The sequence below is a fragment of the Ranitomeya variabilis genome, chromosome 4, assembly GCF_051348905.1.
Source record: "Ranitomeya variabilis isolate aRanVar5 chromosome 4, aRanVar5.hap1, whole genome shotgun sequence".
In the NCBI taxonomy this organism is placed as follows: domain Eukaryota; kingdom Metazoa; phylum Chordata; class Amphibia; order Anura; family Dendrobatidae; genus Ranitomeya; species Ranitomeya variabilis.
In genome coordinates, this window is record NC_135235.1 from 361273069 (window position 1) to 361288593 (window position 15525).

A 15525-nucleotide genomic window follows, 5' to 3' on the forward strand; every position below is an offset into this window, starting at 1 on the left:
AGGAGATTATTCGTTTCCTGGTGCTGTATAATTTACATGACGATTTGGTACTGGGATTGCCATGGTTGCAGTCTCACAACCCAGTCTTGGACTGGAGAGCAATGTCTGTGTTGAGCTGGGGATGTAAGGGTATTCATGGGGACTTACCTTTGGTTTCTATTTCGTCGTCCATTCCCTCTGAAGTCCCTGAGTTCCTCTCTGATTATCAAGACGTCTTTGACGAACCCAAGCTTGGGTCGTTACCTCCGCACCGTGAGTGCGATTGTGCCATAGATTTGATACCGGGTTGTAAATATCCAAAGGGTCGTTTGTTTAATCTGTCTGTGCCGGAACATGCTGCTATGCGGGAATATATAAAGGAGTCTTTGGAAAAGGGACATATTCGTCCATCTTCTTCTCCCTTGGGAGCTGGGTTTTTCTTTGTCTCAAAAAAAGACGGCTCTTTGAGACCATGTATTGATTATCGGCTTCTGAATAAGATCACTGTTAAGTATCAATACCCATTGCCATTGCTTACTGATTTGTTTGCTCGTATAGAGGGTGCTAAGTGGTTCTCTAAAATTGATCTTCGTGGGGCGTATAATTTGGTGCGGATCAGGCAGGGGGATGAGTGGAAGACCGCATTTAATACGCCCGAGGGCCACTTTGAGTATTTGGTCATGCCTTTTGGTCTTTCTAATGCCCCTTCAGTTTTCCAGTCTTTTATGCATGATATTTTCCGCGATTTTCTGGATAAATTTATGATAATATATCTGGATGATATTCTGATTTTTTCTGATGACTGGGACTCTCATGTCCAGCAGGTCAGGAGAGTTTTTCAGGTTCTGCGGTCTAATTCTTTATGTGTGAAGGGGTCTAAGTGCGTTTTTGGGGTCCAGAGAATTTCCTTTTTGGGGTATATTTTTTCTCCCTCTTCCATTGAGATGGATCCCGTCAAGGTGCAAGCTATTTGTGACTGGACTCAGCCCTCCTCTCTTAAGGGTCTTCAGAGATTTTTGGGCTTTGCCAACTTTTACCGCCGATTTATTGCTGGTTTTTCGGATGTCGTTAAACCACTGACTGATTTGACCAGACAAGGCGCTGATGTTGCTAATTGGTCCCCTCATGCTGTAGAGGCCTTTCAGGAGCTTAAGCGCCGTTTTGCCTCTGCCCCTGTGTTGCGTCAGCCTGATGTGAATCTGCCTTTTCAGGTTGAGGTTGACGCTTCGGAGATCGGAGCTGGGGCAGTGTTGTCGCAGAAAGGTTCCGACTGCTCCGTCATTAGGCCTTGTGCCTTCTTTTCTCGCAAATTTTCGCCCGCAGAGCGGAATTATGATGTTGGGAATCGGGAGCTTTTGGCCATGAAGTGGGCGTTTGAGGAGTGGCGCCATTGGCTCGAGGGGGCTAGGCATCAGGTGGTGGTATTGACTGACCACAAAAATTTGATTTATCTTGAGACTGCCAGACGCCTGAATCCTAGACAGGCGCGCTGGTCTTTATTTTTTTCTCGCTTTAATTTTGTGGTGTCATACCTACCGGGTTCTAAGAATGTTAAGGCAGATGCCCTTTCTAGGAGTTTTGACCCGGACTCTCCTGGTAATTCTGAACCCACAGGTATCCTTAGGGAGGGAGTAATTTTGTCGGCCGTTTCTCCTGATCTGCGGCGGTCCTTGCAAGAGTTTCAGGCGGATAGACCGGATCGTTGTCCGCCTGATAGACTGTTTGTTCCGGATGATTGGACCAGCAGAGTCATCTCTGAGGTACATTCTTCTGCATTGGCAGGTCATCCCGGAATTTTTGGTACCAGGGATTTGGTGGCAAGATCCTTCTGGTGGCCTTCCCTGTCACGAGATGTGCGAGTCTTTGTGCAGTCATGTGACGTTTGTGCTCGGGCCAAGTCTTGTAGTTCTCGGGCTAGCGGACTGCTGTTGCCCTTGCCTATTCCTAAGAGGCCTTGGACACACATCTCGATGGATTTTATTTCAGATCTGCCTGTTTCCCAGAAGATGTCTGTCATCTGGGTGGTCTGTGACCGTTTCTCTAAAATGGTCCATTTGGTTCCTCTGCCCAAGTTGCCTTCTTCTTCTGAGTTGGTTCCTCTGTTTTTTCAGAATGTTGTCCGATTGCACGGTATTCCTGAGAATATTGTTTCTGACAGAGGTACCCAATTTGTGTCTAGATTTTGGCGGGCATTCTGTGCTAGGATGGGCATAGATTTGTCTTTTTCATCTGCTTTTCACCCTCAGACTAATGGCCAGACCGAGCGGACTAATCAGACCCTGGAGACATATCTGAGGTGTTTTGTCTCTGCTGACCAGGATGATTGGGTTGCTTTTTTGCCATTGGCAGAGTTCGCCCTCAATAATCGGGCCAGCTCTTCCACCTTGGTGTCCCCGTTTTTCTGTAATTCGGGGTTTCACCCTCGATTTTCCTCCGGTCAGGTGGAATCCTCGGATTGTCCTGGAGTGGATGCGGTGGTGGAGAGATTGCATCACATCTGGGGGCAGGTTATGGACAATTTGAAGTTGTCCCAGGAGAAGACTCAGCGTTTTGCCAACCGTCATCGTCGTGTTGGTTCTCGGCTTTGTGTTGGAGATTTGGTGTGGTTGTCTTCTCGTTTTGTCCCTATGAGGGTCTCTTCTCCTAAGTTTAAACCTCGGTTCATCGGCCCTTATAGAATATTGGAGATTCTTAATCCTGTTTCTTTCCGTTTGGACCTCCCTGCGTCCTTTTCCATTCATAACGTTTTTCATCGGTCGTTATTGCGCAGGTATGAGGTACCTGTGGTACCTTCAGTTGAGCCTCCTGTTCCGGTGTTGGTTGAGGGTGAGTTGGAGTACGTTGTGGAGAAAATTTTGGACTCTCGTGTTTCCAGACGGAGACTCCAGTATCTGGTCAACTGGAAGGGTTACGGCCAGGAGGATAATTCTTGGGTCAATGCATCTGATGTTCATGCTTCTGATCTTGTTCGTGCCTTCCATAGGGCTCATCCTGGTCGCCCTGGTGGATCTGGTGAGGGTTCGGTGCCCCCTCCTTGAGGGGGGGGTACTGTTGTGAATTTGGATTCTGGGCTCCCCCGGTGGCCGCTTGTGGAATTGGACTTGTCATCCTCTTTCCTGTTTCACCTGGTTCCATCAGTAGTGGGTGTCGCTATTTAAGCTCATTTCTCTGGTGGTTTCTTGCCGGTCAACAATGTTATCTGATGCCTCTCAGTGCTTGTTCCTGCTTCTAGACTACTACTAGATAAGTTGGACTTTTGTCCATGTTTTGTTTTGCCTATTTGTTCCAGTTCACAGCTGAAGTTTTGTTACTGTGTCTGGAAAGCTCTCGTTGATCAGGGATTGCTACTCTGGCGTTATGAGTTAATGCCAGAGTTTAAGGTAATCTCTGGATGGTGTTTTGTTAGTGTTTTTCTGCTGACCATGAAAGTATACTATCTGTCTTCTGCTATCTAGTAAGCGGACCTCAAATTTGCTAAGACTATTTTCCTGCTGCGTTTGTTGTTTCATCTGAACTCACCGTCATTATATGTGGGGGGCTACTGTCTTCTTTGGAATATTTCTCTAGAGGTGAGCCAGGTCTTATATTTCCCTCTGCTAGCTATTTAGGTCTTAGGCCAGAGCTGGGCATCTAGCGATAAATAGGAAATGCTACCTGGCTATTTCTAGTTGCGCGGCAGGCTTAGTTCATGGTCAGTATAGTTCCATCTTCCGAGAGCTTGTCCCTCTATAGGCTTGCTATGATCTCTGCCTGCAGAGATCATGACAATAAATGTTCTTTCGATATAATCACTCTGACTATTGAGCACCTACAGAGAGCCATCGCCACGAGTACGGATCAAATCAAAACCATTGAGGCCCAGCTAGCATCAACCGGCTCTCCAGAGGAACTTCGCTCACTTAAAGATCAGATCTCCAAGAATATTGACAAGCATCGCCGAGAGACAGAGGAGAGGAAACGGGCCAAGTTCAACAGAGACTTTGAGGACTACGAAACCAAACAAGTCTACAGATGGCAGGACAGCTCCTCTACTCGAAGACAGCCATCTCGCCCCATGCCCCGCTCCTCCCTCGATTATTCTACTTCAGGTTCAGAACAGGAGCAGACCACATCCTCCACAGGCGCTCCTCGTTTTTTAGGCCTACGACCACGTCCCCCAAGAAGAAGACAACGAGGCGGGGCCATGGACACAGGACGAATCCCAGACCCCATGAGGATCACGAGATCCCAGGTACCGACTTACTGGTGATTAACATTTCTGACAGACCCTTGGGGGTGGCTGAATATAAGGTCCTACAGAAGGGGTTGTCTTTTTGTCCTACATACAGATGTCACACCTTTGATCTGGAGATGGACCTCCAACGCTTCTTTCGTTCTCTCAGATTGAAAGCTTATTTCTCCCACATCCCAGACCCTTCCCCTTCTCTTACTTTGACAACTACCTCCCCTAATGTTCTGTCCTTACAAAGCCTGGGGTTACACAAGAAAAGCCACTTTAGACCCCCGCAGGGTTCACACGCCATGGAAACATTCATTGGGTTTGTTCAAGACTCCTTCCACCAATTGAGGGATGACATTGACAGAGGTAGACTATTCTACCCTCAGAATCTGACTAACACCGAACGACAAGCCCTTCGAGGCCTCCAGGAGGACAATAGTATAGTTATCAAACCGGCCGACAAGGGGGGTGCCCTTGTGGTTATGAATAGGACTGATTACCTAAGTGAGATTTCCCGACAGTTGAGTGACATTTCTATCTACCACAAACTCCCAAGGGACCCCACAGCATCTATACGCCTCAAAATTTCCGAAGTTCTACTGAGATATACATCTCTTGGTGTTCTGGACACCAAGACTTGTGATTTCCTCACCAACTCGACTCCAGTCATCCCTGTATTTTATACCATCCCCAAGATACACAAAAACCTGGATAAACCCCCGGGGAGGCCCATAGTGGCTTCCACAGACTCTATCCTTTCCCCCTTGGCCGTGTACCTGGAAAAAATCCTCACACCTATCATTCAACAATCCAGATCCTTCATTCTCGACACAGGGGCATTCCTTGGGATCCTTAAAGATCTGCCCTCTTTACCACCTAATGCATTCCTTGTCACCATGGACGTTAAAGACCTTTATATGTCTATCCCACATGTTGAGGGGATAAATTCTGTACACAAGCTTCTTACTCAGTCCGGGCTACTGGTTGATCAGGTCAACCTGTGTGTAGAACTCTTAACCATCATCCTCACATATAACCATTTCATTTTTCAAGATGATTTTTATCTCCAGGTCCGTGGCACCGCGATGGGCTCCAATGTAGCGCCCCCCTATGCAAATTGCTACATGGCAGATTTTGAAGAGAGTACCATCTACATAAACCCACTCTTTGTCTCCAACGTTCTCCTTTGGAGACGCTACATAGACGACATCTTCTGCATATGGGGGGGCACATTGGATGCCCTCGCTTCCTTTTTTGAGTGGCTTAACACGGCCTGGCCGGGCATCTCTTTCACGATGTCACATGACTCACACAAGATAAATTTCCTGGACACCTTGGTTATACTCAGACCAGACGGCACGGTTGCCACGGATTTGTACACCAAAAGTACTGACCGCAACAGTTTACTTCATTTTTCCAGTTTCCACCCTCCTTCCACCTTAAGATCTATACCCAAATCTCAATTCCACAGAGTCAATAGGATAGTCTCTGACCCGGATCTCCGCCCAAGCAGACTACAAGAAATGGCGTCCAAGTTTTCCCAACGAGGCTATCCTTCGGCAGTACTTCAGAACGCGCTGGCACCGTCACCTCCTAGACCCAACAGAAGTTCAAATCGGGTCCCCTTTGTCCATTCCTTTCACCCTTTTGCTTATATCCTGCACAAGTCGATACGTAAACACTGGCATTTACTCTCCAACGGCCATCCAGAGGTCCCTGAATTTCGGGAGCCTTTTCTCCCCTGTTTCAGAAGAGCCCCCAACCTTAAGGATTCCCTGGTTAGAGCTGATATAGGCACCAATAAATCTGTACCTCGCCAACGTTTCCTGCAAAACCCACGAAAGGGAACTTTTCCTTGTCTCCATTGTTCCCAATGCCACAATGTCCTCAAAGGCCCCACTTTCCATCATCCTCATTCCGGTAAAATTTTTCATGTCCCCGATTTTTTCACCTGTGACTCGTCTTGGGTTATCTATCTATTAAAATGCCCATGTGGCCTACTGTACGTGGGAGAGACGACGCAGGCCATCCGCGATCGAGTCTCCAAACACAAATCCACTATACGCTGTAAACAGTTGCTGCTGCCCGTTCCTTCACACTTCGCTACTTTAGGTCACAGCATTTCACAACTAAAATTCCAGGTCATAGAACACATACCCCCACCTAGAAGGGGTGGCAATAGGTTAGCCCGACTGAAGCGCAGGGAGGCCTTCTGGATCCACACCTTAGAAACACTCCACCCTAAGGGCCTCAACAGGGATTACGATTTGGCGGCCTTTCTGTAAATACGTGCTTTCTGTTTTAACGTATATTTTGTCTGTATTTCCTGCCCTTTAACCATGTCACCTGCAATGTTCGGGTCTATGACGATGTCTATCTCACATCGTACATTTTATTCAGTTGGTCCTCAGATTGTGACATACCCATTAGCATTACCTTAAACTGTTCTGTGTATTTTACCACAATGGCAACAACAATATCTGCAAGTTTCTAGCTTGTGTCATACCCACTCAGTCTGTCATCTACAAGATTTACATCTTTGCATCTCCTTTGTTTTCCATGCGATGGACTTTGTGTAAACTGTATTAACATATTGCTCTCTTTATTCTAGAGTCATCTCTATTGAAGTCTCTCTACACACCGTATTTGCCATCTCCTATCTGCATGAACTCTGGTCCACAGGCATGGTCCACCCACTACGTCCGTGCCTCACGCACTCTTTTTATGTTACTGCTGTGCACCTCCCCTCTTATCCACCTCCGGGTATCTAGACCGCCTCATAAGCGGAACCTTTACCGCCGTACTCAGGTTCCTCACGGACCCTGTGACTGTTGGGACCTGACATCACCGCTGGTGAGGTCAGTTCAGCGGCTACACAGCGTCCTTAGCAACGGACACAGAGACGTCCTGTGACGTCATTTCCACCTCATTGCCCACACGTCCTCTGCCGCTGGAGGAACGCCCCCCATCTCTATTTTTAGCGCGCACGCCCTCCACTCACCACAGACTAGCGGTGGACACCGCGTCTGAACCGGGCACGCTCACCAGCTACAACAGATACCAGGTATGATGTTTCAGGAGGAGCACCCCACTAGCAGCATGTGCCACCATGATATATTGTTTCTAACAAGCACTATCCGTCCCCTCTCAGTAGGTCTGGTTTCTTCTACCTATTATTCGCATACAGGTATGCCCCCCTACTGATTTCATGTCTATGCACATTTATTATGCACATTTATGATAGACCTATTAAGGGGGTCACAATCGCTCTTCTTACTCACGCAGACACTACAGTCGCTTGTGCCTACTGACACGCCAGGCGTGTCTACCCTCCACTGTTCTTCAAGTACGGTATGCTATTTATCACATACTCACCCTTTGTCTATATTGGTGCCAGATATTGAGGGTCCTCTCTTCTCATGTTGACAATTTGTCTGTATATCCTATAGAATCGAACCATGACATGTTATCTCTTTGCTCAGAGACACTATAATTCTTACCCAGATGTTGTATATACTTTATTTTATTTTTTTGTTTACATTCTTTCGTTTCTCTGTATATATTTATTGGTGGTGTCTCACCTTATGTTGTAGTAACTGATGAAGGTCCTGCGTTTTGGACCGAAACGTTTTGTGGTGTACTACATTAAATTCTTCACTTGAGCATCCAAGTTGAGTGCAAGGTCTCATTTTTTCCATTGTAAGGTGTGGGAACCTACCTTTGCACCTCCGTACAGTAGTGCACGCGCTCTTGTTTATTATTGTGGAAACCAAAGCATAAAATATAGATTGTTGAGTTTACGCTAAACATACAAGTTTGTTTTTATACGGCGTGATCCTGCCAGGGCACAGCTCCAGAACCATTAAATACAGGCAGTATTTTTCTCTACAGTCCCTTGCATCGTCTGCCTGTCTGCCAGATCCCAGCGCTTGAAGACCTGCTAAATTTTCTTCTTGTGTCCGCCATTCCCCGGGCACAATATCTCCGGTTATTGGGTCCACAGAATCAATAAATGAAGGAGGAGAGTAGGAGCTGGTATCGTGGCATCTCAGGAAGTTATGCAGCACACAGCATGCCAAAACCACTAAGTCTATAGACGGCAGCTTCAAGTTGATAGCTGTGTGGAAAACTCTAAACCGATTCGCCATAATCCCAAAGGCATTTTCGACCACACGACGGGCCCTAGACAACCGGTAGTTATAGATTCTCCGCTCCGCTTTGAGTGTTCTCTGCGCAAATGGCTTCAGCAGATGTGGATGAAGAGGGAAAGCTTCATCAGCGATGAAAACAAAATTGAGGTTTCCTTTTGTGTCTTCATTTTGTGGCAACTGCAGTTGATTGTTCCTCAAGCCTTCCCCAAATGAAGTGTGGTCAAAAACACCACCATCGGAGACTTGACCATTCATGCCAACATCCACATCCATGAACTCATAGTTCGCATTGACAAGGGCCATGAGGATCACACTGAAATATCCTTTGTAGTTGTAGAAAAAGGATCCCGAGTTGGCTGGTTGCGTGATGCGCCCATGCTTTCCATCCAAGGCGCCACCGCAGTTTGGAAACTGCCACAGCTGCTCAAAATCGGAAGCAATCTTCTTCCAGTCATCCGCCGTCTTGGGAAACTGCAAGATGGAAAGGAAACATGTACAAATTAGGAAAAATATATTAATAAATAGAGTGATTGACGCGCAGTATGGAGTAGTCAAACAAAGTGAACAATCCAGAGTATGCAGGCAGCCATTTTATCAGACTGCTTCACTGACTGAGAGGGTTGCTGAACACTATATCGACTGTTATGATGACCTGGTGGTTAGGAGCACTAGGAATGACCTGATGAGCAAACTAGTAATACAGGACAAGCTCTGGGAAGTGGGAGCTCTGCTGACCGCAACCCCTAATCCTATCACAACAACTAGAAATAGCTGTGGAGCGTACCTGACTCTGCCTAGACGCCTCTTCACAGCCTAAGAGCTAACTACCCCTAAAGATAGAAAATAAAGCCTAGCTTGCCTCAGAGAAATTCCCCAAAGAAAAAGGCAGCCCCCCACACATATTGACTGTGAGTTAAGATGGAAGTCACAAACACAGGAATGAAATAGGTTTCAGCAAAGGAGGCCAGACTTAACTAAACAGACTGAGGATAGAAAAGGTATCTTTGCGGTCAGCATAAAAAAAACTACCAAAAAACCACGCAGAGTGTGCAAAAGAGACCCCCGCACCGACTCACGGCGCGGAGGTGCCACTCTGCATCTCAGAGCTTCCAGCTAGCAAGGCAAAATCATGATAGCAAGCTGGACAAGAAAACAGTGGTAAACAAATAAGCTAGCAGGGAATTAGCTTTTGCTGGAGTAGACAGGTCATCTGAAAGATCCAAGAGAGAACTGAACCAGTACTAGGACATGGACAGCTGGCATCAAGTAACAATCTGAGTGGAGTTAAATAGAGCAGCCAGCCTAGGACTAAACGAGGTCAGCTGAGGAAGGAACCTCAGAACCAGCAGCTCCACTCACAGCCACCAGAGGGAGTCCATGGACAGAACTCGCCGAAGTACCATTCATCACCACAGGAGGGAGTTCGAGAACAGAATTCACAACAGTACCCCCCCTTGAGGAGGGGTCACCGAACCCTCACCAGAGCCCCCAGGCCGATCAGGATGAGCCAAATGAAAGGCACGAACAAGATCGGCAGCATGAACATCAGAGGCAACCACCCAGGAATTATCCTCCTGACCATAACCTTTCCACTTTACTAGGTACTGAATTTTCCATCTCGAAATACGAGAATCTAAAATCTTCTCCACCACATACTCCAACTCCCCCTCAACCAACACCGGGGCAGGAGGGTCAACGGAGGGAACCATAGGAGCCACATATCTCCGCAATAACGACCTATGGAACACATTATGGATGGCGAAAGAAGCTGGAAGGTCCAAACGAAATGACACAGGATTAAGAATTTCAGAAATCTTATAAGGACCAATGAAACGAGGCTTAAACTTAGGAGACGAAACCTTCTTAGGAACATAACGAGACGACAACCAAACCAAATCCCCAACACGAAGTCGGGGACCAACACAGCGACGGCGGTTAGCGAAACGTTGAGCCTTCTCCTGGGACAATGTCAAATTGTCCACCACATGAGTCCAAATTTGTTGCAACCTGTCCACCACAGAATCCACACCAGGACAGTCTGAAGGCTCAACCTGCCCTGAAGAAAAATGAGGGTGGAAACCAGAATTACAGAAAAAAGGCAAAACCAAAGTGGCCGAGCTGGCCTGATTATTAAGGGCGAACTCAGCCAAAGGCAAGAAGGACACCCAATCATCCTGATCAGCAGAAACAAAGCATCTCAGATATGTTTCCAAAGTCTGATTGGTTTGTTTGGTTTGGCCATTTGTCTGAGGATGGAAAGCTGAAGAAAAAGACAAATCAATGCCCATCTTAGCACAAAAGGACCGCCAAAACCTTGAAACAAACTGGGAACCTCTGTCCGACATGATGTTCTCCGGAATGCCATGTAAACGAACCATGTGCTGGAAAAATAATGGAACCAAATTAGAGGAGGAAGGCAATTTAGGCAAAGGTACCAAATGGACCATCTTAGAGAAGCGATCACAAACCACCCAGATAACCGACATCCTTTGAGAGACAGGGAGATCTGAAATAAAATCCATGGAAATATGCGCCCAGGGCCTTTTCGGGACTGGCAAGGGCAAAAGCAACCCACTGGCACGAGAACAGCAGGGCTTAGCCCGAGCACAAGTCCCACAGGACTGCACAAAAGACCACACATCCCGTGACAAGGAAGGCCACCAAAAGGATCTAGCCACCAAATCTCTGGTACCAAAGATTCTAGGATGACCAGCCAACACCGAACAATGAACCTCAGAGATAACTCTACTAGTCCATCTATCAGGGACAAACAGTTTCTCCGCTGGGCAACAGTCAGGTCTATCAGCCTGAAACTCCTGCAGCACCCGCCGTAAATCAGGGGAGATGGCAGACAAAATTACCCCCTCTTTGAGAATACCAGCCGACTCAGGAACTCCCGGAGAATCAGGCACAAAACTCCTTGAAAGGGCATCAGCCTTCACATTCTTAGAACCCGGAAGGTACGAAACCACAAAATCGAAGCGGGAGAAAAACAGCGACCATCGAGCCTGTCTAGGATTTAACCGCTTGGCAGACTCGAGATAAGTCAGATTCTTGTGATCAGTCAAGACCACCACGCGATACTTGGCTTCCTCAAGCCAATGTCGCCACTCCTCGAACGCCCACTTCATAGCCAACAACTCTCGATTGCCCACATCATAATTGCGCTCAGCAGGCGAAAACTTTCTAGAAAAGAAAGCACATGGTTTCATCACCAAGCCATCAGAACTTCTTTGAGATAGAACAGCCCCTGCTCCAATCTCAGAAGCATCCACCTCGACCTGAAACGGGAGCAAAACATCTGGCTGACACAACACAGGGGCAGAAGAAAAACGACGCTTCAACTCCTGAAAAGCCTCAACGGCCGCAGAGGACCAATTGACCACATCCGCACCTTTCTTGGTCAAATCAGTCAATGTTTAACAACACTAGAAAAATTAGCGATGAAGCGACAGTAAAAATTAGCAAAGCCCAAGAATTTCTGAAGGCTCTTCACAGAAGTAGGCTGAGTCCAATCATAAATAGCCTGAACTTTAACACAGTCCATCTCGATAGTAGAAGAGGAAAAAATGAAGCCCAAAAATGAAACCTTCTGAACTCCAAAGAGACATTTATACCCCTTCACAAACAAGGAATTAGCACGAAGGACCTGGAACACCATTCTGACCTGCTTCACATGAGACTCCCAATCGTCCGAAAAGACCAAAATATCATCCAAATATACAATCATGAATCTATCCAGGTACTTTCGGAAGATGTCATGCATAAAGGACTGAAACACAGATGGAGCATTAGAAAGCCCGAATGGCATCACCAGGTACTCAAAATGGCCCTCGGGCGTATTAAATGCTGTTTTCCATTCGTCGCCCTGTTTAATACGCACAAGATTATACGCCCCTCGAAGATCTATCTTGGTGAACCAGCTAGCCCCCTTAATCCGAGCAAACAAATCAGACAGTAGCGGCAAAGGGTACTGAAATTTGACGGTGATTTTATTGAGAAGGCGGTAATCTATACAAGGTCTCAGAGAACCATCCTTCTTGGCCACAAAAAAGAACCCTGCTCCCAACGGTGACGACGACGGGCGAATATGCCATTTCTCCAAGGACTCTTTTATATAACTCCGCATAGCGGCGTGTTCTGGCACAGATAAATTGAACAGTCGGCCCTTCGGAAACTTACTACCAGGAATCAAATTAATAGCACAATCGCAATCCCTATGAGGTGGTAAGGCACTGAATTTAGGCTCATCAAATACATCCCGGTAATCTGACAAGAACTCAGGGACTTCAGAAGGATGGGAAGACAAAATTGACAACAATGGGACATCCCCATGTACCCCTTGACAACCCCAACTGGATACAGACATTGATTTCCAATCCAATACTGGATTATGGACCTGTAGCCATGGCAAACCCAAAACGACCACATCATGCAGATTATGCAACACCAAAAAGCGAATATCCTCCTGATGTGCAGGAGCCATGCACATGGTCAATTGAGTCCAGTACTGAGGCTTATTCTTGGCCAAAGGCGTAGCATCAATTCCTCTCAATGGAATAGGATACTGTAAGGGCTCCAAGAAAAAACCACAGCGCCTGGCAAACTCCAAGTCCATCAAATTCAGGGCAGCGCCTGAATCCACAAAAGCCATAACAGAATAGGACGACAAAGAGCAAATCAGAGTAACGGACAAAAGAAATTTTGGCTGTACAGTACCAATGGTGGCAGACCTAGCGAACCTCTTAGTGCGCTTAGGACAATCAGAGATAGCATGAGTGGAGTCACCACAGTAAAAACACAGCCCATTCTGACGTCTGTATTCTTGCCGTTCAGCTCTGGTCAAGGTCCTATCACATTGCACAGGCTCAGGCCTCTGCTCAGAAGATACCGCCAAATGGTGCACAGTTTTGCGCTCACATAAGCGTCGATCGATCTGAATGGCCAAGGACATAGACTCATTCAGACCAGCAGGCGTGGGGAATCCCACCATAACATCCTTAAGGGCTTCAGAAAGACCCTTTCTGAAAATTGCCACCAGGGCACACTCATTCCACTGAGTAAGCACAGACCACTTTCTAAACTTCTGACAATATACCTCCGCTTCATCCTGACCCTGACACAAAGCCAGCAAGATTTTCTCTGCCTGATCCACTGAATCTGGTTCATCATAAAGCAATCCAAGCGCCAGAAAAACGCATCTACATTACGCAATGCAGGATCTCCTGGCGCAAGGGAAAATGCCCAGTCTTGAGGGTCGCCACGTAGCAAAGAAATAATGATTTTTACTTTCTGAATGGGGTCACCAGAGGAGCGGGGTTTCAAAGCAAAAAACAGTCTACAATTATTTTTGAAATTCAGGAACTTAGATCTATCCCCAGAAAACAAATCAGGAATTGGAATTCTGGGTTCTAACATCGGGTTCTGAACTACATAATCTTGAATGCCTTGTACCCTTGCAGTGAGTTGATCCACACAAGAGGACAGACCTTGAATGTCCATATCTACACCTGTGTCCTGAACCACCCAGAGATTTAGGGGAAAATAAAAACAAAACACGCTGCAGAGGAAAAAAAAAATGGTCTCAAAACTTCTCTTATCCCTCTATTGAGATGCATTAACATTTTACGGGCCAGCTGTACTGTTATGATGACCTGGTGGTTAGGAGCACTAGGAATGACCTGATGAGCAAACTAGTAATACAGGACAAGCTCTGGGAAGTGGGAGCTCTGCTGACCGCAACCCCTAATCCTATCACAACAACTAGAAATAGCCGTGAAGCGTACCTGACTCTGCCTAGACGCCTCTACACAGACTAAGAGCTAACTACCCCTAAAGATAGAAAATAAAGCCTAGCTTGCCTCAGAGAAATTACCCAAAGAAAAAGGCAGCCCCCCACACATATTGACTGTGAGTTAAGATGGAAGTCACAAACACAGGAATGAAATAGGTTTCAGCAAAGGAGGCCAGACTTAACTAAACAGACTGAGGATAGAAAAGGTATCTCTGCGGTCAGCATAAAAAAACTACCAAAAAACCACGCAGAGTGTGCAAAAGAGACCCCCGCACCGACTCACGGCGCGGAGGTGCCACTCTGCATCCCAGAGCTTCCAGCTAGCAAGGCAAAATCATGATAGCAAGCTGGACAAGAAAACAGTGGTAAACAAATAAGCTAGCAGGGACTTAGCTTTTGCTGGAGTAGACAGGTCATCTGAAAGATCCAAGAGAGAACTGAACCAGTACTAGGACATTGACAGCTGGCATCAAGTAACGATCTGAGTGGAGTTAAATAGAGCAGCCAGCCTAGGACTAAACGAGGTCAGCTGAGGAAGGAACCTCAGAACCAGCAGCTCCACTCACAGCCACCAGAGGGAGTCCATGGACAGAACTCGCCGAAGTACCATTCATCACCACAGGAGGGAGTTCGAGAACAGAATTCACAACAATCGACATAGCATAACACAGCAGCAAAAACCAATAGTAGGAAAAATACAGTCACCTCCATATAATGCCTTAAGCTCTGCACAATGTGCACAATGGCCTTGCATGTCTCCGGAATCATAACGCTCAGCAAAGGCCTGGAAACAGCAGCGGAAAATTGCAAATCCTGAAGAGACCTTCCTGTGGCCAGAAACCACAGTGTCACCGCCAGCCTTTCATCCACGGGCACAGCTGCACGCATCGGCGTATCCCGCCTTTGTATGAGTGGCGTAACAGCAGCAAGTATTATCTTGAAGGATTCCTCTGACATCCTAAGGTAGTTTCAGAAATCATGAGGGTTGTTATCACACAGCTCTCTTATGAGACCCATGTGTGACAATGTTGACCTTTTCAGCAGCCAGCTCCTGGTCCACATGCGACGTTTTCGTTTTGGACGTCTCTCCTCTAGGAGCCGTGCTGCCTCAAACACCAGAGCAGCAGCAACGACAGACCTCTCACCGGAAGTCAGCATACTTGCTAAAAAGAAAACAAACGTACAATAAATACACGTGCTAACAAACAAAATGTTTTGACCATTTATCTAAATATATATGGTGCTACCGGCATAAACGGGGCAGTCCACCACGCAACAGCTAGATCTGTTAATGGATAAAATAGGCCACACTACAGCTCTCTACTTGAGGCGCTCTGGCCTACCCTACTCTCCATAAGGAACAATCGTCCACTCTCCAGCGG